This window comes from Eptesicus fuscus, chromosome 4, assembly GCF_027574615.1.
Source record: "Eptesicus fuscus isolate TK198812 chromosome 4, DD_ASM_mEF_20220401, whole genome shotgun sequence".
Taxonomy (NCBI): domain Eukaryota; kingdom Metazoa; phylum Chordata; class Mammalia; order Chiroptera; family Vespertilionidae; genus Eptesicus; species Eptesicus fuscus.
In genome coordinates, this window is record NC_072476.1 from 109,961,792 (window position 1) to 109,981,433 (window position 19,642).

The window sequence follows — 19,642 nt, forward strand, 5'->3', positions numbered from 1 at the left end:
TTTCTCCGTTTGGCCTTGGAAAATGCAGGGTTCAGCTGGGCTCACCTTCCGCACACACACAGACGGGGCTGTGTGAGGAGGCCTCGCCTGGCCCGCAGCCTCTGGGACACACGGGAAACACACTCCTTGGCGTGAGTGTGCCCAGGGCCCGCTCTGTAACCCATCTCCGGGCTTCGCCATGAACCTCAAGATCCCTGGCGAGCAGGCATCGCACGGGGCTTCCCAGGAGGCAGAGTCATGAGGAAATAGGTGGGAGTGTGTCACGTGAAGCACCCACGCCCGTGCAGATGGTGGATGCACTATGGGCATATGCTATGCCTTTGGATAACACGCTACGGCTCATCTGAACTTGGATGGTTGACGTGGGTTTCAAACCCACTATGTGACATAGAGTATGTATTAATACTTTAAACCAATAGTGATAGGAATTAAACATCAAGTAATTCTCATTCATGTCTACCTAAATCTAATTATGGAACTTTTCCATATTTGCATAATGCCGAGAAGCTAATTCTAGGTCAACTCTTCAAGTGTTCAAGTAGCATTTAAATTCTTTGCTGAGAGAAAAGCGTCTATAGATGAAGAGTGGTTTCATATCTTGTATTCCTTTTATTATATAGCCTTGTCAGTTGAGAAAATTAAGATCATCATGATGTATTATCGGCTGAGCTGCGGCCCAGGGCACTCAGGCAAGAAAATGACCAGTTTGGTGCACTTGATCTTGGACACACCACCGTGCAGAGCTGCTTCCTGTTTGCACCAGAGGAATGGGCGGGGTTGGGGGAGCTGTGCAGACCTGAGGAAGTTTTCCTGTTGAGTCCTTCGGGGGATGCTCCATTGTCGCCGAGGGGTCCTGCCCTCCTGTTTGACCCTCTAGCCTTCTGGGGAAGAGAGTCTTTAGGCCTCAGCTACCCGAGGTGCGATTTTGCAGAAGGCTGGGCGGGTTGAAACTTGAACCTGGCCTCTTGGTCCTTTCTTGTCACCGTCACAAGCTTTGATTTTCTTGGCCAGCCTGAAGTTGGCCACCTTCAGTGAGTACTGCCTACCAGGTGTACCGGTTAATAATGTGGATTTTTTTTTCACTAAATGGAGTTACACATATGTTGATATAGATGCGATTTGATATGTATGCTATTTTGTGTTATTGACAGCAAGCTTTAAAACTTCATAAGTCAAGTTTTCTGAAGGTGTTAACATCATAGATATTTTTACGCTTAAAAATGTCGAATCTCGTGCCAAAAAAAGAGCATTGGTGGGAAGTTTTAATTCATTACTTTATTTTGAAGAAAAGTGCTGCTGAAAGTTATTGTATACTTCGGGAAGCTTATGGTGAACATGCTCCATCTCAAGATACTGTGAACGCGGGTTTAAACGCTTTAAAAGTGATGATTTCGATGTGAAAGACAAAGAACGTCCAGGTCAACCGAAAAAGTTTGAAGACCAACAATTACAAGCATTATTGGATGCAGATGCGTGTCAAACTCAAAAACAACTTGCAGAAAAATTAAACGTTGCTCAGCAAACAATTTCCGATCATTTACAAGCAATGGGAAAGATTTAAAGGAAGGAAAATGGGTGCCACATCAACTGAACGAAAGACAAATGGAAAACCGAAAAGTCATCAGTAAAATGTTGCTTCAGCGGCACAAAAGAAAGTCTTTTTTGCATCGAACTGTGACTGGCGATGAAAAGTGGACTTATTTTGAGAATCCCAAATGCACAAAATCATGAATTGATCCAGGTCAACCATCAACCTCAACTGCAAGGCCAAATCGCTTCAGAAAGAAGACAATGCTCTGCGTTTGGTGGGATCAGGAAGGTGTGGTGTATTATGAGCTTCTCAAACCAGGTGAAACCATTAATACTGATTGATACTGACAATAAATAATCAATTTGAACCATGCTTTGATGGTGAAATGACCAGAATGTGCCAGAAGACATGGCAACGTCATTTTGCTTCATGATGACGCACCATCACACACTTCAAAACCAGTTAAAGACACATTTAAAGATCTTGCCTGGGAAGTATTAACCCACCCGCCATATTCACCAGACCTTGCTCCTTCAGATGACCACTTGTTCTGATCGATGGTACACACACTTTCTGAGCAGCACTTCAAAACGTACGAAGAAGTGGAAAATTGGGTCTCTGAATGGTTTGCCTCAAAACAAGAAACGTTCTTTTGGGACGGTATCCACAAATTACCTGAAAGATGGGGGAAATGTGCAGCTAGCGATGGACATTACTTTGAATAAAGCACTTTTGGTGTTTCTCTTGAAATTATCGTGTTTTCTTTGATCACAAAAGCCGCATCATTAACCGGTACACCTGGTTGTTACGCTGCGGTAACCAAGCAGCTCTGAAGCCCCAGCCCCTGGCTTTCCTAAGGCCCGTTTCTCTCTGTGTCCATCGCTGTTGGCGGGGGCTCCCTGTGGTCAGCTGAGGAGTCAGATTGAGGAACCTCCTTCTTTTTTTCTTTCAAATATTTCTTTATTGCTTTCAGAGAGGAAGGGAGAGGGAGAGAGAGATAGAGAAACATCAGTGATGAGAGAGAATCATTGACTGGCTGCCTCCTGCACGCCCCCCGCTGGGGATTGAGCTTGCAACCTGGGCATGTGCCCTTGACTGGAATCGAACCTGGCACCTTTCATTCCGCAGGCTGACACTCTATCCACTGAGCCACACCAGCCAGGGCGAGGAGCCTCCTTCTTGCATTTCCTGGACATGAACCTGCTCGTCTCCACTTCAGGGCGGGACAGAAAGCGGAGAGTCCTACACGGGCTTTGCGTAGCTGAGCCCGGAAATGACCACAGCCCTTCCTCCCGTGTGGCGTGGGCTCCCGTTAGAAACACAGACCTGTGTGGTGGTCACGGTGACGCCACGGGCAGCACAGGGGATCCTGCCGGCGCTGCTACCCTGCTGTGTTTTCCTCTGACCCGGAAAACGCCCCCATTTCTGAGCACTCGGCGAGGCTTTGGGGGACGGATTCATCCCCTCGCCAGCCCGCCCCCCCCTTGTACCAGGGTCTCTTGAAATCCAGAGACCTAGACCTCCTGCGGTGTATGCCCCTCACGCTCCCCTTCTCCTCACTCGCTCCCTTCCGACGTAAAAAGCAAGCGCTCCTACAGACACAAACTCCGTGTCTCCCTCCTCTCGCGCCCGCACCCCTTCCTCCCAGGCCAGGTTCCCTGACGGCTGAGCTGCCTCCTTCCCTGCACACCCTCAGCTCTCCCCACAGCTGCCCAGCGACCCGGTGTCACCTCCAGGGCTGCGGCGACGCTCTCTCACTGTCTGGGCCCTGAGCGCGGCCTGTGGCAGCTGCACATGCCTCCCGGGCCTGCGTGACGGGCTGCTGGCCTTGGCCCCGGCCTCCCGAGCCCCTGCCCCTTGTGTGTTTCCGCCCAGATCCGTGTTCTGCAGACCCACCTGCCTACTAGGCATCGCCACTTGGACATTTTAAGGATCTTCAGATGAAATATGTCAAAAATGGGACTTCTCTCCGCCCCCACCCCCAGTCCCGTGCCATCGGGTGACTGCCCTGCTCACCGGAGTTCCCCATGTGAAACACGTGGGCGGCACCCAACATGCCCTTGTCTCCCACACGCCCTGCCGAGATCTAATCACCGAGCTCTTGGCGACTTTTAACTCCTGAGTATCCGTCAGAGGGCTGCTGTCCATCCCACGCCCTCTTCGTGCCGATCGCCAGCGACCTTTATGCCCTGGGGTATTCCAGAGCCTTTCCCAGTTCCTCTCTCCCTCCAGCCCGGCTTCCTTTCCCTGCTCCCAGCCAGCGCGATCGCCGCTGTGCAGGGTGAGTCTGGTCCCATCACCGCCGCCTCCTGCAGCCCTTTCTGGTCCCCCAGCCACAGAGCAGACCCGAACCCGTCCTGCCGGTCAGCACGCCTGTGCCGAGGCCTCTCCCTCCGCCAAAACCCGGTCCCCACCCCTGCATGTGTTTTCGGTGCTTATTTTGTTTTGCATAGTTTACTCCTCTTGGTTGTGATTTCGGTTTAGAGGTCATTGCCTCCAAGAAGTTTTCCCTGAAACCTTCAAGATCAGGTTGTCAGTCTCTCCCAGGTGCTACCATGGCCCCAATAGGTAGTGTACGTGTAGTCATTCTAATTCCGTTTATGACTCTGTCCCTTAGAGGCCTGCAGAGCAGGAACAGGCGTGTGTGTGTGTGTGTGTGTGTGTGTGTGTGTGTGTGTTTCACTGAGCACAGTGCCCGGGTTGAAGTAGATAATCAAAGTTTTTGAATGAAGGAGTAAATGGTACTGGAACCTAATTAGACAGGCCTGTGGGTGGGAAATTCTCTTTGTCCCCAACATTGCTCTTCCTTACTCCCACCCCATGGTACAAATTAACACCCTTCATCTCTCTGTCCGTTGACTACATTTATTATCTTTTCAGCTTCCGTCGTCACCCCGGGCCGCCCTCACCTGGCTTTAGCGGTACTTGCTCTGTGCTTACCTGTTTATAACATGTAGAACAGTGGCTTGTCATCATTGGTTTTCCTCCTGTATTCACGCCTGGACTTTCTTCTTTTCTCAATAAAGATAGCTTTTATTATTTAATACAGTGTTTGTCAAACTTTATAGGCTTTAAACCTGTCTGCCCTGTGTTCTTCTGGAAATAATTTAAAAATCAGTGGTTTCATTTTTAGTTATTAAAACACATCTGTTGCAAAAATTCAAATTATATAAGTATGCAGATAAAAAGTGAAAGGCCCTACTACAGAGCCGGCACCTTAGATGTAACCACTGTTAACAGTTTGATATATATACTTTCAGGCCTTTTTCTAGGCCTGTGCAAATATAACATTCCCCAGCCACGCCTGGACTTGAAACCCTTTGAAGCGGGACTCTCTGTTGTTCTCCTCTGTGTGTCTAAGTGGCCGGCCCAGGGGAAGAGGACTCCCGACATTTTTATTCTGAGGGTGTTGGGCACAGTCCTTGGGGATCCTTCGTGTAAGTGAAACACAGAGCTTTCCAAGGTGATCACCAAACCAGAGCGCCCTTGGCAGATCCCCAGCCGGCTTCTCAGGTGGTGGTAAGTGACAGGGTGCGGGGTGGAGGAGGTCCCGGGGGGAGTAAGAGGGCGCATCTTCTGTCACGCTTGCAACAGTAAAGATACATTTTTTAGATAAAAGGAGTATTTTAAACGCCCTTTCCCCTTGCCTTTGGTTATTTATTACAATTGATCCTAGGCTGCCCCGCTGATTTCTAAATGTCACAGTGAAGCTGAGTGGGGACGGGCAGTAGCGGTTACCGCCCTGGCGTTTCCTCACCCTTCCTCCGGCCACTGAGCGCTGCCTGGGCGCAGCCGGCGGCGGGCAGGGCTGCAGCCAGCGGCTCAGCTGAGCTCGGAAGCGGCTGGGAAATGGTCCCCTGGCGCCGCCGGCCGCGCTGGTTTTCTCAGGAGGGCGGGACCGGCCTGAGGATAGACATCACCTACATTTACACCGGACGTGTGCGGCGTCTAGGATAGCGTTATGGAATTCCAAACTTGTATTTATTTACAGAACACAGCATTCGTTTCTATAACCAGGCCCGTAGATAATAGAGGAGGCCTGACAGGTTGAAATACAGCGAGTTGCCCTGTACAAATGGAAAACATGATGTGTAAGCGTTTCTGGATTCTAGACTCTGTGGCTGGTTATATCCCCATCACATGGCCCCTGCGTTCAGAGTTATGCCTGCGTATCCCCAAACCCTGGTCATGCAGAAGGGTATGAAGAAGAAAGTAAAATTGCTTTTCATTTCGTCACCCAGAGACGGTGTATGGACAGTGCACACCTCTCTCTCTCTCAGGCTTTGTGGGGTCGAAAGGAGGACTGTCGTGACTTCCTAAACGGTGTTTCGCAAGCAGCCCTTTTCCCTTCCCAGCAGCGATAAATGCCTACGGCCCTTATGCACCTCGCTTTATGTCCGAAGCGGCTGCTGGGGACCCCTTGCTGTCGCTTTCAGCACGCGGCAGTGAGCAAGGCTCCTCGTAATTGCGCTCTCCTGCGCTCGCCTGTCGACCCAGAATACATCCCTGGAGGGGGAATTCCGAGCCTCTCTGTGTGGAATCGCCCTGCAGCAGTGACCCCGGTGTTCACCCGAGCAGCCTCTCCTGACTGGGCTCGTGCAGGACGGTAGAATCTGACGCTCGCCAGTCCCACACCCGCTGAGCGGAACCTGTCACGGCTTTAATGTGCATGTATCCTATGTAATAAAAGCCTAATATGCAAATCGACCGAACAGCAGGATGACCAGTGGAATGACGGGTCGCTATGACGTGCACTGACCACCAGGGGGAAGACACTCAATGCAGGAGCTACCTCCAGCCCGCAGGCCCCAGGCCAGCCAAGGCAGGTGCCAGCAGGCGCCCCCCCCCCCCCCCCCCATTGCCCCACCGGTCGCCCTGCCAAGGGAGGTGACCGGCGGCTGTGGCAGGGCGATCGGGGGGCGGGGCTGGCTGGCGAGTGGGCAGTGCCAGCCAACCAAGATGGGTGCCAGTGGGTGCCTCCTGATTGCCCCGCCCGTCACCCCACAGATCAGCCCTGATCGCTGGCCAGGCCTAGGGACCCTACCCGTGCACGAATTTTATGCACCGGGCCTCTCGTTTAATTAATAATGAGCTTGAATATGTTTCGTGTTTAGTTCACTCTCCTGGATTTGATCAAACCCCCCTCAGAGGCTCTTGGAACCCCGTTTCCTGTGGAGGCTTCCGTCCTGTGTGTATAAATGTGTGTCCTTGAGGCATTTCTTAGGGGGCCTTCAGGAGCCTGGGTTTGTAACTGTGAGTCTGAAACGGGGCCCGCGTGTCCTCGGCTCTGTCTGGCCTATGTATTAATACGCTGCCATGTGTATAAATGGAGTGAGAACTGTAAAATGGAGTAAGGCTGAACGTCAGGTAGTCCCGGGCGTGAGGTGTGACCAGGGCCTCCCGCAGGCCCCGGCGCTTAGCCGATGAGTCAGAGACCACCTCCTACGGGTCCCTGCTCACTCAGCACCGGCTGACCCGGGCGGCGGGTTGAATATTTACCAGCTCACTTCATAAGGGCGAGCCGGTGGTTCTGTAATCTGCACTGACAGCGTGCGCTCACCGTGTGCACTCGTTGATGAATGATGCCCGTTGTCAAGGAAAGAGCAAATCGTTCTCTAAGCCCTTTTCTCGGGGCTTTTAAAACACACACGTGGTCCCTTCCTCATTTGGATCGGGTTCCGCGTCCTCCTCTCTAGTTTCTGGATCCTCGCTTCGCCGTGCAGTTCAGTGACGGGTCATTTCGGAACCTTTTCCCGAGTCGCAGGTTCTGTGGATTGAGGGCTGACCCGGCGGCTGCGGAACGCTCACTCCAGGGGCAGGCGGGCCCCGGACCGTGGGGCAGGCGGCGTCCACGCCGGTGCACTGAGCGCTGTTGCCCTGATTTGGCGTTGCCGTGGGGATCATACATCCAAACACGTCCACCTGGGGGAATGCAGGCGCGTTCCCCACCGTGGCGTGGTTTTGATATATTTTAATTCGAATGTACTGTTTGTTTTTGAACGCGGGCATGATTTAGGTGAAAGAAACGCATGCTCTTCAGTGTCGGGAATTATGGAAATCCTATGAATGAAATCCGTGCCCCGGCCCTCGGAGGGCATGACGTCATGCTTGGACAGCGGAGCCGGGAGCCTTTGTTTTCAGTGGGGAGAAGGAAAGCAGTTGCCTCGAGTTGATTTCAAAGAGACGAGGTGGCAAAGGGTCGAGGAGTCCGACGGCAGCTCAGCTCCTCTGTGGGCGGTTCTGTCTTCCATGGTTCATAGTCACTCTGGACGGTTTGGGCTGCCTTCCGGAAATTAAAAAAAGAGGAAGGAATGAAGTCAAAGTTCTTTTAGGCGTTACCTGGGCGAAAGCCAGAAGGTTTTATTCTAAGATTAGTTTAAACTTGAGTAACTGAAAGTTTGTCCCAAATTTTGAATTAAATGAGGGCTCCCATGGCACCATATATTAATGTGTGTGGAGACATGCGCACGTTTCTTGCATAATCAGACCGTAACCTTCCCCTTGAAAAGATGAGAACCGCAAGGCAGCCGTGATTCTGTTACCGAAAAGCCGGGTAGCCGTCTCGGCAGCCCTCAGCTATTCCCTTCTGCCTGTGATGAAGTGATCTCTCATTTACGTGTTAGCCGCTGAGGCCTGCCCTCAGCCCTCACTCACCACGTCATCACCTTCTACTGTGTCTTTTCCTGAAGTCTTTTCCCCTTGACTCCTCACATCACTCCTCGTTTTTTTTTGTTGTTGTTTTTTGTTTTCCCTGAATCGCTCTCCAGGCGTCCACACGCCTGCCCGGTACGTCTCTCTCTGCTTGGCCCGATCTCCTGCCCCTTTTCTAATCAACGGCCGCCCTGGACGTCTCAGGCTGTTGCGCATTTAGCGCTGGCCCCAGGAGCCAGCCCTCTGATCTCCGTGCCTTGGGCTGATTCTTTTTTTAAAAAAATATTTTATTGATTTTTTTACAGAGAGAAAGGGAGAGAGAGTTAGAAACATCAATGTGAAAGAAACATCGATCAGCTGCCTCCTGCACACCCCCTACTGGGGATGTGCCCGCAACCAATTACATGCCCCCGACCGGAATCGAACCTGGGACCCTTCAGTCCGCAGGCCGACGCTCCATCCACCGAGCCACACCGGTCAGGGCTGGGCTGATTCTCTTGCCACGGGTGCGCTTCTCCTGGAGGACGTGAGAGCCAGCTTGCCAGGAGGCCGTCCCTCGGGAATGTCAGAGCAGGTCTGAACACATGATGTTTATATCCGTCTGCGTCAAAAAGTCTGGGTTTTTTGGAAAGGGATTGAAGAGGATGCCAGAATTTTACCTGGAAATCCTCTCTCTTTTGAGACCCTGGCCAACAGTCTTTGGAAGCAGAAAACCAGTACTTCAATCAAGATTCCAGTAAGTTAAGAACCTTACTGATTCCAGAGAAAAGAAAAAGCCCAGGTTACCTGTGTCATTTTCTTGGTGATGATGGAAAGAGGTGGGTGGCTACTCGAAGCTATCTGTTCTTAAGTAGGAGTGGATGAAAAAGGTGCTGTCATCACACATTCCTGACGGGGCAGGCCATGGTGGGCAGTCCCGCCCCGGCCTGTACCCGCTTTGGTGAGAGTTCTGTAAGCCAGCCCTGCCGTGGTTCCTGTGCATCGAGGCTGACGCCCCTTTGAGATGCCAGAAGCAGCGCCCCTCGGAGGCATAACCACCCTCCAGAGAGCACGCAACCTTAAGTCCCCTGCGATCCGGTCCCCGCCTGGCTCCTCCCCGCCTCCAGGCAGTCCCCCTGGCCTGCCCCCTTACTCCAGACGCAGACAGGAAACTGCAGAGCGGCCTGCAGAGCAACGGAGAGCCTGCTCCTCCGATCTGTCCGTTTTGGCCCAAGTGAACGCTGACGGATATTCTGCGGGTTTGGACATGCCTGGCGTCAACATGAGTAATGTTCTCATTTGCCATCCGTCATGCATTTCAGCAAATGGCTTACACGCTCCTGTTTACTGTAACCGGCTTCCTAACCGGGAAGCATCGCTGGCGGACCAGTGGCCCTGCGCCCCCTTCTTCTCCGTGTGTCCTGCAGGCCACCGTGGCGTCTCAGGGCCCGCGCCTCCCTCCTCCCTCTCTCACCCGGGGACACCCCCTGTTGGAGGCTCCTCACCTCCCTCCTCCTCTCTCACCCGGGGACACCCCCTGTTGGAGGCTCCTCACCTCCCTCCTCCTCTCTCACCCGGGGACACCCCCTGTTGGAGGCTCCTCACCCCCCTCCTCCTCTCTCACCCGGGGACACCCCCTGTTGGAGGCTCCTCACCCCCCTCCTCCTCCCTCTCTCACCCGGGGACACCCCCCTGTTGGAGGCTCCTCACCCCCCTCCTCCTCTCTCCCCCGGGGACACCCCCTGTTGGAGGCTCCTCACCCCCCTCCTCCCTCTCTCACCCGGGGACACCCCCTGTTGGAGGCTCCTCACCTCCCTCCTCCTCTCTCACCCGGGGACACCCCCCTGTTGGAGGCTCCCCACCTCCCTCCTCCCTCTCTCACCCGGGGACACCCCCCTGTTGGAGGCTCCCCACCTCCCTCCTCCTCTCTCACCCGGGGACACCCCCTGTTGGAGGCTCCCCACCTCCCTCCTCCCTCTCTCACCCGGGGACACCCCCTATTGGAGGCTCCTCACCCCCCTCCTCTCTCACCCAGGGACACCCCCTGTTGAAGGCTCCCCACCTCCCTCCTCCCTCTCTCACCCGGGGACACCCCCTGTTGGAGGCTCCTCACCTCCCTCCTCCTCTCTCACCCGGGGACACCCCCCTATTGGAGGCTCCTCACCCCCCTCCTCCTCTCTCACCCGGGGACACCCCCTGTTGGAGGCTCCTCACCTCCCTCCTCCTCTCTCACCCGGGGACACCCCCCTATTGGAGGCTCCTCACCCCCCTCCTCCTCTCTCACTCGGGGACACCCCCCTATTGGAGGCTCCTCACCCCCCTCCTCTCTCACCCAGGGACACCCCCTGTTGGAGGCTCCTCACCTCCCTCCTCCCTCTCTCACCCGGGGACACCCCCTGTTGGAGGCTCCACACCTCCCTCCTCCCTCTCTCACCCGGGGACACCCCCTGTTGGAGGCTCCTCACCTCCCTCCTCCTCTCTCACCCGGGGACACCCCCTGTTGCAGGCTCCTCACCTCCCTCCTCCTCTCTCACTCGGGGACACCCCCCTATTGAAGGCTCCCCACCTCCCTCCTCCCTCTCTCACCCGGGGACACCCCCTGTTGGAGGCTCCCCACCTCCCTCCTCCTCTCTCACCCGGGGACACCCCCCTGTTGCAGGCTCCCCACCTCCCTCCTCCCTCTCTCACCCGGGGACACCCCCTGTTGCAGGCTCCTCACCCCCCTCCTCCTCTCTCACCTGGGGACACCCCCCTGTTGGAGGCTCCCCACCTCCCTCCTCCTCTCTCACCCGGGGACACCCCCCTGTTGCAGGCTCCCCACCTCCCTCCTCCCTCTCTCACCCGGGGACACCCCCTGTTGCAGGCTCCCCACCTCCCTCCTCCCTCTCTCACCCGGGGACACCCCCCTGTTGGAGGCTCCTGGCAGTCCTGCTGCGGCTTTGCCCGGGTACCCGCGGGACGACAGTGAGAGTTCAGGGTCCTCCGTGCACCATGACGGCCCCCGGGGCCTTGGCTGTCGTGCCCGCGGGTCCCCATGGTCCAGGGCCCAGCACAGCGCCGGGCGCACGTGGTGCTCAGCGCCTGTTTCTCAGTCGGGCCCCTGACACAGAAGGAAGAGCTGGTGCTTTGAGACCCAAGTGGAGATGTGGGTGAGAAACCCTCCCAGTGCCAAATGGGGGACATCCGCCCTCGAGCGGAGCGGACACAGGCGGCCGGGAAGCTGATGGCTGACAGGACCCTGCACCTCGGTGTCCATAGTAACCACAAGCTTCCCCGCTGTTTCCAGGGTGCCTGGAATCCCCGACCACCTGCACCCTCAGGGAAACCCTCACCTCCCAGCGGGTTCTCCCTCTTACCCTGTGATGAAGGACGGTCGTCTTCTGTGCAGCAGAGTCCCCGCGGAGGTGGGGTTCCGGCCCCCACGCACCAGGGGCAGCAGGACCGAGAGCAGAGGCCTTCTCCCAGCAAAGAGCACCCAGTCCTGGCCTGGAGGGTCGCCTCACCCTCTCTGATGGAGGGGAAGTCCTTGGAGGGAATGAGAGGGAGGGAGCCCTGGGCAGGAGATCCTGGGCAGCCCAGGGGCGGACAGGGGTCAGGAGACGCCTGTGATGTCACACCTGCCCCGAGACGATCTTCAGCTGCTGACGAGTAACTTACTGTGAATATGTCCCAGGTGAGTCCATTCAGGACATGCCAACCCCCCGCCTCCCCGCCCCCCGCCGGGGAACGGAGCAGGACTCCTTAGTTCCACAGGAACAAACACTTCTTAGGAGAGGTGACCCGCCTTTCCAGAACCACAGTGCACAGTGTTTCCCTTCTCTCTGTTCCGGAAGTGAGGACGCTGCTGTCACGGCCTGAGTGTCTCATCGGAAGAGGGGGACATCTGTCCTGGGACAGGACCGTGTGTGTCATTGGAGGAGGGGGACATCTGTCCTAGGACAGGACCGTGTGTGTCATTGGAGGTGGGGGACATCTGTCCTAGGACAGGACCGTGTGTGTCATTGGAGGCGGGGGACATCTGTCCTGGGACAGGACCGTGTGTGTCATTGGAGGTGGGGACATCTGTCCTAGGACAGGACCGTGTGTGTCATTGGAGGTGGGGACATCTGTCCCGGGACAGGACCGTGTGTGTCATTGGAGGTGGGGGACATCTGTCCTAGGACAGGACCGTGTGTGTCATTGGAGGCGGGGGACATCTGTCCTGGGACAGGACCGTGTGTGTCATTGGAGGAGGGGGACATCTGTCCTAGGACAGGACCGTGTGTGTCATTGGAGGTGGGGACATCTGTCCTGGGACAGGACCGTGTGTGTCATTGGAGGCGGGGGACATCTGTCCTAGGACAGGACCGTGTGTGTCATTGGAGGCGGGGGACATCTGTCCTAGGACAGGACCGTGTGCGGCTGGGTGGTGTCTGTCTGACCCGTGCTGACCGTGTGCTCGCCCGGGACACGCAGGATGGCCGGTGGGGTGCATGTGGGAGGTGAGTGGCCAGTGGCTGGGAGACAGGGGGGTTCACATCGCTGGAACAGGGCAGGGGGCATGGGGGGGGGCCCACGTCGCTGGAACAGGGCAGGGGGCGTGGGCTGTGGGCCCCGGGGCTCCTGCCTGGCCGAGTCCCTTCCCTGAGGAGCACGGCCTTGGGGAACTGAACCCTCGGAGGAAACAGTCCCCGCGGCCGCCCCAGACTCCCCTGTGCCAGTGCCTGTGCCTCTCGCCTCACTCCGTGGCGCCTCGGTGGCCCCGTCGGCCCGAGAGCAGGTCCGTATGCAGAGGCGGTGGGGTCAGAGGGGGAGGTTGGACCCCGCCGTCTCCATGACGACATCACCGCCCGAGGTTCCCCCCCAAGGGGTCCTGGAGAGGGTTGTGGGCCCCGCATTGGTCGTGGTGCCGCGTCCATCGCCAGGGTGACGGGGACCAGTGTGCCGCCTTCCATGTCAGACTGCCATCGGGCCCGGCAGCACCTGTCGAGTGGGATCCAAACTCGGGGGCTCTGCCCGGGCCATGAGCTGAGCTGGGCCGTGGGCCGGATTCTGCGCAGTGGCACGCCGCTGGGGCAGGACAGGAGTTGGACGCACCCAAGACCTGGCATTGTCTTTCTCTGGCCGATGCATTCTTGATGGGATAACGTCCCCACTGGAGAAGGAAGCGTCTCATCAACACGCCAAAGGCGCGGCGTGGCCTGCCCACGGCACCTGTCCTCATGGAGAACTAGTGAATGAAACCAGACCCAAGACGCCTCCATTTCTCAAGCTCCAGCCGTGGGCACGGGGAGAGAAAACTGAAGCTTTCAGATGCTGCTGCTGGTTTACAGTCAAGGGAGGAGAGGCCTTCCACCATGACTCTCTCTTCCTGCCGTGCCAGAGTCAGCCTCCAGGAAAGAGGAGGACGCTGGCGTTTTTCTTCTCTTGCCGCTGTGCTGCCAAGAAGAACTTGTCTTGCTACGGTTTTCTCATTAGCATTCTGAGAGGAGAGAGCTGCTGCTGAGACGCGCGTTCCAGCTGACTCCCGATGGTTCTGTAGATAACTTCATTCCCCGATGGGAGGCTTGGGGATACGTTTGCACGTAAACCCTTCTGTCCGTGGAGCCTGCGGTCTCCAAGCACGCATTTTCATTTGGCTTCTTCTGTAGTGCAGTGAACTTGGAGACTTAATTCGATCAATTTCAAAGAGATAAACATAATGTGGCCTCAATCTGCTAAACGATGGTTTAAGGCAAGTATTTACATGGATAAGAAGGGGAATCTGTGTTTGGTTTTTCTCTCCTTCTAACTGTGTGTGTAGTCTCCTGACTTGCTTCTGCCTAATTTCGTATTTGGGTCAGGGCTTCGTTTCCTGAAGTGATGGTTCCCCTCCGAAGGCAGTATTGAGGTGATGTACTGATGCTCATTCAGCGACTGTACCGTGGACTTCCAGGTCTTTTTTAAAATCTGGCAGGAACCTTTCTCCCTGGATAATCGTTACACGCAGTGATCCTCACGCTCATCCCTGAAGTAGACAATCCTCCATCTGATGCTCGCTAAAATACTTCTGATGATGCAGGAACTGATCTGTGAGACAATGGAGATCTCCCAGATTGTGCCACGGAGAATTTTTTACTAATGAGTTTACGTTTTAAGTCTTAACATGGTTTGAATGCCCTCATTCTACCTTCAAATGTGGTCTATTGTGAATGACTGACATACGTTTACGTTACACAGTTTTTAATCTTTGGAGTTCAGTTAACCGAACACCCAGGGAAGATTTGGCAGCCTGTTGTTGTCTCCTCACCCGCATTTTTCTTAGTAGAATGATGAAGTGGAAAGCATTTTATAGAATCATCTTCAATACCAGGAGACTGTTAAGAGATGGGCATGCGTAGAGGAACTGAAGAGATATTTAATGGCAGAATTTGCAGTATTTGACGTTGATTGGATGGGTGGGGTGGAGATTGAACTTTAATGAAAGTTCAAAGCGTAGTGAGTTTGGTTACCTGGGGATAGAGCCTTTCATTCTTCTAACAAAAAGAATATGCTTTTTTATTGGAATTCTTTTTATAAATATTAATTTACTTTCCTCACCATAGTTTTTATAAGTGGCATTTAACGTGTAAGACCTTCTAATTATGTAATTATGTTTACAGATTGAGTAATCATTTTTTGAAGTGACTGGTTAATAAAATTGGCTCTTTCGAAATCTGGAAAATTTCTGAGGTTGTTAAAGAGATAAGTTCACTGTAAAAAAGGGTCAGGAGGAAGGTGGTACGAGTTTAGGTGAGACAATTATTTTTGAAATGCTTAAATTTTTAAGATGGTTTGAATTTTAAATCTTTAGGATATACTTGTTTGACATTTGGGCTAGAAAAAGATTTTTAACCTTTAACATGCTGATATTTAGTTTATACATTTAAAATCTTTTAATTCAAGACCCCTGTTATTTTAATAAAATAAATTTTTGATTGTTAGTCACATTGTCATGTCTTTGTTGCACATATATAAATATATATATATAATATATAATAATAAAATATATAATAAACTATAATAATAAAAGGGTAATATAGTAATTAGACTGGACAGCCAAACGACCTTCTGAACATCCGGACGTCCTTCTTGACAAAAGCCGGGGCCCGAGGGAAGCTGCCTGGGCTCCCAGGTGACTGTGGGCTGCCGGAGGAAGGAAGCCCGGGTCCCGGGTGCCAGAGGGAAGCCAGTGCTGGCAGCTGGGGTAAGGAAGGCTTACTCTTGCACAAATTTTCGTGCATCGGGCCTCTAGGTATTTAATAATACTGGATGTGTTTCAAAGTGCTGAAGGAGGATGCTATTTGAAGAACAATCATTAAGGAGTAATTTTTTGAAAAACATATTTTTATTCATTTCAGAGTGGAAGGGAGAGGGAGAGAGAGATAGAAACATCAATGATGAGACAGAATCATTGGCTGCCTCCTACGCGTCCCACACTGGGGATCGAGCCCGCAACCCGAGGATGTGCCCTTGACTGGAATTGAACCCGGGACCCTTCAGTCCCCAGGCTGATGCTCTGTCCACTGAGCCAAATTGGCTAGGGCTGAATAATTTTATATTCAAAATGAAGACCCTGTATTATTCAGCTTAAACACATATTTTGAGTGTAGCATACTAGAATATATCTTTCTCATAAAGCATGGTATATATCTACTTTAAATCATTGGATTACCTTATATCCATTTTATTGTGAAATTAACACATTTCATTATTATGGTTATTTCAAGTTAGTATAGGTACTAATTTTATTGGGCATCTTTGTAGGTCTCTATATACTTGAACTAGATGATCTCAGGTATATTTTAAAAGTGGAATTATTGGGTTAAGATAAGCTCATGCTCAATAATGCTTTCTAAATTAGTTGTATCATTATATTCTAGGCAGAAATGTTGAAAATTACCATCTCCAACATTCTTGCCAGTAATTATGGTATTAAATCATATCCCATTGTTATTTTAATTTGTATCTACTGTGTGTGAGTGAGTTGGAGGATTTTTAAAGTATTGAAAGTTTGGGACTTTATTTCTGTGGTCTCATTCTTTTGCTTACATTTTATTGGGTTTTAAATATCTAAAAATGATTTTAAAAATCTTTATGGGATGCAAAACTTCTCATGTCTGGTGTCAATTAAAAATCACTGAATCCTCTTCCTGTCCCACTTGATTAAACCCGGGCCTTCAGATTGTAAACGTGTGGTGGTTAATGTCGGAAACTAGCCTGCATAGCAATAATGTTAGGGGCTAAGATGAGGGTTTTCAGTCTAAAAGCTTCAGTTTGGATCCAGGCTCTTCAGGATCTTGTAGTTACTTAATCCCTCCAATGTGCACACAGGAATAATAGCTTGCTACAGCATACACACACAAGCACGAATGTTTAACTCAGAGCTTGCAGCTGCACCCACAGTAAGTGGAAGAAGCAGTAACAGCATTGTTACTAATAGTGAGAAAACAAAGAACCACCAGTTTTCATTGTGCCAAATACCTTATGCTTTCAGGGCGCTTTTACTTAAATAAGACGTGGTTAATCCGAGCATTTCCCAATTCATGTTTTACTAGTCCATTGTGATGCCGGTAGCATAGAGTGATCGACTTCTGCAGTTTTCACATGCCGGTACGCATACATCTTGCTTAGGAAATCACTTTTCGGGCGTTTCATAATTTACACAACCATCTATATTGCCACTTTTTTTATTGGGTAGTCTTGTCTAAGTGTTAGATTTGCATATATTTATGTAGTTCACTAAATCAGTATGTTCTTTGTAAACTGATATAAACTATTTTCAGACACATTTATAAGAGCATTTATTGATTTAGTAAATCAGACACGTGTCAGCCACGCCACAGTGTAAACTGTTGTTTGTATGTAGTGTGAGCGTAGTTCTTTAGGAAGAGAACTATGCTCACACTCCACATTAACGAACACACATGTATAATCAGCCAGGACTACCTCCCATGGCCCAAACCCCGGGGGAAAGGACTTTCCTTGATATGAGTTGCAGCTGTTGCTCCGTTACAGGAAGGAGACAGAATGAGCACCTGCACCCGCTCGCTCCTCCCTGCACGATTCTGCTCCTGTTCCCGAAGGCGGCCCGTTGTGTGTGGTTCAGCCTGCCGCAGGCAGGGCGGGGTGCGGGAATGCCAGCGCCCGGGGCTTGATTCTGTCCTCTTCTGCCCCTCGTCTCTGTTGTGGGGTGATCTATGAGGCAGTGGTTGCTGTGCCTTGGCCCTTCATCAGCAATAATAATAGAGAAGCACTCACAGCTTCTGATTTATATGCTTTTCAAAGGGAAATCTGTCTGTGGCAGATCAGGGATTAGAATGAGTTTAACTCCCAGTGGTACCGGGACCTCACAGAGGTTTGCTGATGCTCATTCCTGGTTTACTCCTTTGTTCTGGTGGGAATTTCATAGAGGAAGGTGAGACATAGCGTGTGTGTGTGTGTGTGCGCGTGTGCGTGTGTGTGTGTGTGTATGTGTGTATGCACGCACACGCTCCTCCCCGGTGTGGATTTTCTTGGATTTCATTCTCCTTTTTCAGAGCAGCAGTATTCACATGTGACAGATGTAGCAAAGCAGCTCCGTGCTTGGCTTTTTAAAAAGAACATTATGTGTTTCCATGTCTGCATCCTGTATATTTGATTTAAAATTATTGTGTCTAAGAGGGTGTGGTTTGAATGACATAACACACCTGTCTCTATATTATTACATATTTGTATACATACACATATGTGTGCGGGGGGGGGTGCATACGCATATGTACGGGGGGATGCACACTCATATGTATGGGGGGTGCACACTCATGTTCATTTGAACCCTTTCCTAGCCTCAGCGTATTTCCACCTTTTAAAGTGAATTGTGTGCTGTTACTGGCCATCTGTACCATGGCATTAAAAAAAAATAGTTTTCATTGGTTTTTAGAGAGAGAGGAAGGGAGAGGGATAGAGATAGAAACATCGATGAGCGAGGAATGTCATCCATCGGCTGCCCCCTGCACGCCCCCTATTGGGGATGGAGCCTGCAACCCTGGCATGTGCCCTGACCCTGTGCCCTGACCTGGAATCGAACTGGCAACCTCTTGGTTCCTGGGTCAAAGCGCCACCACTGAGCCACACCGGCCGGCCACACGCTGGCCTTTGACTCCTGCTCTGCCGAGCACAGCCGTCTGGTCCGGCACCTTCCTCCCTGACCGAGCCCCGCAGGGGTGGGCAGTGCGGCCTGTGGAGCGCTGACTCTTGGACAACCCGTCTCCCTGGTTTCAGACATCATCGTCCATCAGGCTTCGTTCCTACCCTTTTCATGCGGAGGGAACACCACTGCTCAGGGGACCCCTTGGTGGACACGAGTATCCTCTCTCCAGGGGTCAAAGCCAGTCAGTTTAGTCCATCCTGTTCCGTGTCCCTCTGGCCCAGCTCCCCCCCCCCCCCCCGCCCCCGGACCCAGCTCTGCCTGTGGGGCCCGCCTCTGGCCTCTGGCCTCTGGGATGGAGGGAGGAGCCCGCTGCTGGGCTTCGGGACGCCGTCCAGGCTCTCGAGATGGAGACACACGGGGCTCTTCTGCTCCAGATGTTGTCACCGGGGCCAGCGATGCGGGGGCCGCCGTCCCGCTGTCCCCCCACCGGCAGTGAGCCCACAGGGGAAGTCCCGGACTGAGGGACAGAGGACAGACGGAAGGCGGTGGCCTGCATGTCGGTGAGCCGGGGAGCCATGGCGTTCGCCCACCCCGTTGTCCAGCATACGTCTCGGTGCTCTTCCTGCTGCTTTTTAAGATCGAAGCATTGGGGTGACCTCGGCCGGCGAGGTCCTTTAGGGTTCAGGTGTACGTTCCTGGGACCATGACCTGTGTGTGGCATCGCGTGCGCTTCTCCGTAACGAGGCCACCCGGGCCCTGAGGTCGGTTCCGTTTGGGCTTCGACACCGTCAGCCGGCAGCATCCCCAGTGGCACCCGTCACTGCTGGCCCCGTCTCCTCCATCTCCTCCTCCGGGGCTGTTAGCCCGGTCAGCCCCGTGCTCCAAGCAGGGGAGGGGGCAGGCTATGGGTCCGGCATTGCCGTGGCGAAGGTGAACCTTCGGAGAGACAGAAACCTAAAGGGTTCTTCCCTCAAACTGCTTCCCGGCTCCCGAAGGGTCTCAGCACTGTGCCATCTGACACATGCTTGTGGGACAGGACGCTTTCCTCTCCATCAGTTCGGAGAATACCTCCTCATCTTCACGTTACTCAGCACGGTCTGAGGGCGATTACCAAGGGGACTGGCAGGAACAGCTGACCTCTGTCCGCGAGGTGAGAACAGTGCGCCCTGCCCTTCGGCGACGGAGTGCCGGCGGGGGGCCCCCAGCGCCACCGCTTTAGAAGCGGGAATTTGGCATTTTATTACAACAAACAGCACACCTGCACGGAGGGACGGGGCTCGGCTCTCCGCGGGGAGTGTGTACATGCCGCCTGTCCCGGGTCAGGCTGCAGCGGGAGGGGTTCACGTTCCTCGTGT

The 19,642-nt window shown here is 53.2% G+C and overlaps 1 protein-coding gene and 1 long non-coding RNA gene across 3 annotated transcripts in view; one reads left to right on the forward strand and one right to left on the reverse strand.

Moving 5' to 3' along the window:
- Positions 1-19,642, forward strand: part of PARP8 (poly(ADP-ribose) polymerase family member 8) — a 132,011-nt gene that overhangs the window by 20,562 nt on the left and 91,807 nt on the right. The window lies entirely within an intron of this gene.
- Positions 4,535-11,858, reverse strand: LOC129148892 (uncharacterized). Its single transcript, XR_008555925.1, has 3 exons — positions 11,518-11,858; positions 7,031-7,814; positions 4,535-5,598 (listed from the first exon to the last, which is right to left on the reverse strand). It is a non-coding gene; the product is annotated as an uncharacterized LOC129148892 (long non-coding RNA).